Raw genomic sequence first — 6000 nt, forward strand, 5'->3', positions numbered from 1 at the left:
CCTCTTCCAGCCCTGCAGCCCTCCGAGATCTCTGCGTTCCTCCAATTCTGGCCTCTTGTGCATCCCCGACTGCCTTCGTTCCGCCATTGGCGGCCGTGCCTTCAGCTGTCTAGGCCCCAAGCTCTGGAATTCCCCCCCTAAACCTCTCCGCCTCTCTCTCCTCCTTTAAGATGCTCCTTAAAACCTACCCCTTTGACCAAGCTTTTGGTCACCCTTACTAATGTCTCCTCCTTTGGTTAGGTGTCAATTTTTTTGTGTTATTACACTCCTGTGAAGTGCCTTGGGACATTTTGCTATGTTAAAGGTGCTGTATAAATACAAGTTGTAAATCACATCTCTGTCCTCTGTTCCTAGTCCCTGACACTGAGCCTCATCTTTATAACACTCTACTGCTTTGTTTTAAATACATAAAGTAAGGCGGTGATTATTTATTCCAGATGCCCCAAGACAGATTTCACTGTACAATTGTACGGGATGTATCCTGCCCTACAAAGATTAGCATGCCATGTAGAATAACATTCCCTTTATCCTGCAGACAGCTGAGTAATGTTTTGGGGGCCACTCTCGCCCTTCCTTCAGGTTTATTTATTCAGCTCCGTTTTCCTAGGCCACCAATGTAGTCATCGTCTCCTGAGAGACGCGTGCTACTAGCTTCCCACGCCACCTGTGGCTGTCCAGCTAGGGGTTTACACAGGTGAGGAGGGGTGTGTGGCCCTGAGGGGGCAGCGTAGTGTGACAGCCATCCACACACAGACCCTGGTTAATGCACCCAGTCATTCAGTATTGTCATACTACAGCTGCATTTTAATAAATGGGCCATCAAGAGCAACTTTGGGCAAACTAAGACTGGAGATTGGATGCCACCCCTCATTGAATTATTTAGTCTTAATGGTATAAACATTCTCCTTGTTTGTAGATTTCCCCTGAAATTTTTTTTTGCCTGAAACTCAGCAGAGATTGGATTGAATAGAGATTTCCTTAAAGGGACAGTGTCACCACAGTGAACTATTAAAAGATATTTTACAGTGATTTCGCCTGATTAAATGAGTAAATACACCATATAGTATGCGACTGGATTCAGTACTAAAGGTATTGTATAATAAAGACACAAAATGCTGCAAGTACTCAGGAAATCAGGCAGCATCTGTGGAGAAGGAAACAGAGTTAACGTTTCAGGTCGATGCCCGTTTGTCAGAACTGGAAGAAGTTGAAGATTTAACAGTTTTTAAGCAAGTACAGAGCAGGCAAATAGGAGGATGTGTTGAGTATTGAATTTACTAAGACTCAAATCCCTTTCCAGTTTAAAATGAATTATTTCAACACTGTTCGTGGAATGCATATATCATCTATTTTTCCTTCCTAGGTACAGTACTTTTACACTCATCTGCATTAAATTTCATCTGTTATTGTTCTACCTACTTACACATTTTGTCCAACTCAGTCTGTAATCTCTGAGGTCTCATCTCTTGTATCATTGCAAATTCGACTAATTTGCATTGTGTTTCTGAATCTAAGTAATTGATGTAAATTATCAACAGTAGTGGACCCAACACTGAGCCCTCAGTACTTCTCCCACTCTGACATAACTTCTCTAACAAATACCTGTTGCTTCCTACCCTTCAGTCAAATTCTTATTCATTCCTAAGATTTACCCTGAATTCCCCCCAGCTTTACACTTAATTAATAGCTTTTCGAGAGTGATCTATAATGAACGTTGCAACTGATGTGTTAGAAAAGAAAAAACTTGCATTTATATTCCGCCTTTCGCAACCTCAGGACGTCCCAAAGTATTTTACAACCAACTAATTACTTTTGCAATGTAGTCACAAAGTGCCTCACAACCTGTGTATACATCAGTGTATTTATCTCTCCGTCTCTAATCCTTTGTCATTGTTCCATCGTTGACTTCCTGCTGTATCTGACCCTTTTTGTCACCTGCTGTAGCTCCTCTCTACCCCACTGCAAGGGCCCATTTATTTCATTGAATAATCCATACCAAGGCTGTGTTTTTCTTCATACAAATAATGATCAGTAGAATACACTTCCAGAAAGGGCAGTGGAGGCAAAAACCTTGGATTCATTTAAGAAACTTAGGCTGCTAGCAATGCCACTGAAGACCATGGACCCAGGTATGAATTTGAGATCCAATCTCATTGGTACTGATTTTCAAAGAAAATTCCCATTTTTTCCCATCTTGGGCTATTTCTCTTTTTGATTTTCACCTGATTTTTTTTCTGTCTGTGTTTCATTATGATCCAACAAAACCTGTTTTTTCCTTCCATTGGTTTTACCCTGGTTTGATCTAAAATGCTGCTGCTTCCTTCCTAAAACTCCCTTTACTTTCTGGTCCTGAATTCCAACTCTGAAGCACAGTCACTTCTGTCAGCCCTGGAGCACCATAGAAAAAACTGAGACTGCGAACTCTTAACGTGCACACAATTTTTTTCAATAATAACTTCCACTGAACATTTGTATTTTCTATTTCCCTGATTTTTATTCAGTTTTGAAAAATGTTTTTCAAAAATAAGAATTGAATACTCTGCTCCTCAGTTATAATCCACCGTTCATCAAACTGATAATACTGAACAATATGCCTATCAACCACAACGTAACCATCTCCCCTCAAAAGGCAGCCTCTCTTCCTAAGGCTAAGTATAAAATAGGTGGACAGTGAATTAGTTAAACAGACATCTGTTGACTCAGGTGCTGCTGGTTGATTTACTGAACTGCCACTAGACCAATAAATTGTTTAAATGTGTGGTGACCTTCCTTTGGCTGTAATGGATGTCAAGGCTATTGAACGTTCTCAACTCATGATGAATATTGTCTCCTTGAAACTTAGGGTATTGTCTTTCCTGAACTTTTTATAGCTATGCAGTCTTTTATTGTGCTCTAGAGAAGTGCATTGGACCCACTTTAATTACATCAATCCAACCAGTTTTATTTATTTGAATCAGTTTTTCCTTCTTCCAGCTGCCAGATTCCCAGGCAAGGGGGACGGCAGGCAATCTCTCTCAGGAATCTTCCAGTTTGCAATCAATTAGTTACAATAGAATCAAAGAGGTTTACAGCACAAGAGTGAGGCCATTTGGCCCATCGTGTCTGTGTCAACTCTATGTTCTAGCAATACAAAACTAATCCCACGGCCTTGCTCTTTCCAATAAAGAAACAGACTTTTTTTTTATTAGTTCATGGGATGTGGGCGTCGCTGGCGAGGCCGGCATTTATTGCCCATCCCTAATTGCCCTTGAGAAGGTGGTGGTGAGCCGCATTCTTGAACCGCTGCAGTCCGTGTGGTGAAGGTTCTCCCACAGTGCTGTTAGGAAGGGAGTTCCAGGATTTTGACCCAGCGACGATGAAGGAACGGCGATATATTTCCAAGTCGGGATGGCGTGTGACTTGGAGGGGAACGTGCAGGTGGTGTTGTTCCCATGTGCCTGCTGCTCTTGTCCTTCTAGGTGGTAGAGGTCGCGGGTTTGGGAGGTGCTGCAGTGCATCCTGTGGATGGTACACACTGCAGCCACTGTGCGCTGGTGGTGAAGGGAGTGAATGTTTAGGGTGGTGGATGGGGTGCCAATCAAGTGGCCTGCTTTGTCCTGGATGGTGTCGAGCTTCTTGAGTGTTGTTGGAGCTGCACTCATCCAGGCAAATGGAGAGTATTCCATCACACTCCTGACTTGTGCCTTGTAGATGGTGGAAAGGCTTTGGGGAGTCAGGAGGTGAGTCACTCGCCGCAGAATACCCAACCTCTGACCTGCTCTTGTAGCCACAGTATTTATGTGGCTGGTCCAGTTAAGTTTCTGGTCAATGGTGACCCTCAGGATGTTGATGGTGGGGGATTCGGCGATGGTAATTGCATTGAATATCAAGGGGAGGTGGTTAGACTCTCTCTTGTTGGAGATGATCATTGCCTGGCACTTGTCTGGCGTGAATGTTACTTGCCACTTATGAGCCCAAGCCTGGATGTTGTCCAGGTCTTGCTGCATGCGGGTTCGGACTGCTTCATTATCTGAGGGGTTGCGAATGGAACTGAATACTGTGCAGTCATCAGCGAACCTCCCCATTTCTGACCTTATGATAGAGGGAAGGTCATTGGTGAAGCAGCTGAAGATGGTTGGGCCTAGGACACTGCCCTGAGGAACTCCTGCAGCAATGTCTTAGGGCAACTGTGCTGTTAAATTTTACTTCCTTTGCACTATAATATATTCCACTATAAATAATAATTTAAAATGAAATATGAAAATAAGGACAAAATTTATGACTTTAAAATGGGGTCTGAATTACATCTGAGCACTCCTCTAATTATTCCCCGTCTTCTAACCCCACTTCATCTGAAGACCACATAAAATTTTAACTAGTAAGATACAAATTTTCTGTACAGTTCTATATTCTGTTTTTCTTCCTCTTATCTCACCAATTTTCTCCCCTCTTGACCTGAAATTGTTGATTCCTTGCGAGATTATGGCTCCACAGGTGGCAGGCCGTTATTCATTCGTGAGCCTTGATGATGGGTGCAGCCTTGTTCAAAGTCTTGAAGTTCGAGCAGGGGACATATTTTTCAGTAAATTTCAGATTTAAAGGACGTCGCATTGCTCACCTCAAAATTGTTCCTGGCAAAATTCAGCACACCGTGAATCCAGGGGTGGGGGGGAGCGAGGGAGGTGGGGGGGAGGGAGGGGAGGGGGTTTCCAATTTTCTGACCCACACCCATTTTCAGGGAGGCTTCACACCCCTTGCAAAATTGGGGCCTTAGTCCCTGGCTCTTGGTACTTACAATGTCTGGCAACCTCACAGTCCTGGAGTGAGGAGTCTTGCTTCTTTATTTGTTAATGCAACGTTTCTCTGAATCTTGCTGTTAAGATTTTACTAGCGCTGATGCTCTAGGTTGCTGCGATGATGAATTACTGATGGCTCCATTCTGAAACTATTTTGAGACAGACTGACCTTAAAATAGCGAGGAAGCCAGTGGGATGTGATAGTGCAACTTTAAACCTGATATTTATACAATATAAACACTCTCGTTGTTTGTCTAGTTCTTGTGGATTGGTTTAGGTCTGCCATGCACATTCGCAGGTCGTTAATCAACTGGGACTTGCTGCAGTTAGGAGATTGCTGTAACCAGCAGGGAGAGACTTCAATGTTTGTTAGTAACACCGTACAAGTGGGCCCTCGGTAATCTCTCCCCTAACCTTTGTCTGTTTTCTTATTAACCTCAACGTGTCTCCCTCCTGCTCCACTCAATTATTCAATGTAAAGCACATGGCTGCAGCAGACATTTCAACAAAGCGTCAGCCAGACTGAAGTTTTGCTTGAGAGTACATCCGTTTACCTAGTGTAATGATGGATGGTGCAATAGTGTTGGAAACTAGGACTGTGGATTGTCGATAGAGCTGCATTTGTGTTCTGGTGGTTTCCTGCCTGCCAGATCAGTTTACTATTCGGAGCGTGGAAGCATGAAGTGTTAACCAGTTCAGCAAAACTGCAGGTTTCAATTTCTGTTGTACAATAAATAGGATGATGAGATTTTATGTAACAAAGATCATATCCTACATAGAACCATAGAAAAGATACAGCACAGAAAGGGGCCGTTCGGCCCATCGTGTCCGCGGCGGCTCGAAGAACAATGAGGTGCCCATTCTAATCCCACCTTCCAGCACCCGGTCCGTAGCCCTGCAGCTTACAGCACTTTAGGTGTATGTCCAGGTACTTTTTAAAAAGAGTTGAGGGTCCCTGCCTCTACCACCAATTCGGGCATCGAATTCCATACACCCACCACCCTCTGGTTAAAAAGATTTTCCTCATGTCCCCTCTAATCTTTCTGCCAATCAGCTTTAAATCTATGTCCTCTAGTTCTTGATCTCTCCGCTAGGGGAAACAGGTACTTCCTGTCTACTCTATCTAGGCCCCTCATAATTTTGTACACCTCAATCGAGTCTCCCCTCAGCCTCTTCTGCTCCAAGGAAAACAACCCCAGCCTATCCAATCTCTCCTCATAGCTGC

This window comes from Heptranchias perlo, chromosome 34 (assembly GCF_035084215.1).
Source record: "Heptranchias perlo isolate sHepPer1 chromosome 34, sHepPer1.hap1, whole genome shotgun sequence".
Lineage (NCBI taxonomy): Eukaryota > Metazoa > Chordata > Chondrichthyes > Hexanchiformes > Hexanchidae > Heptranchias > Heptranchias perlo.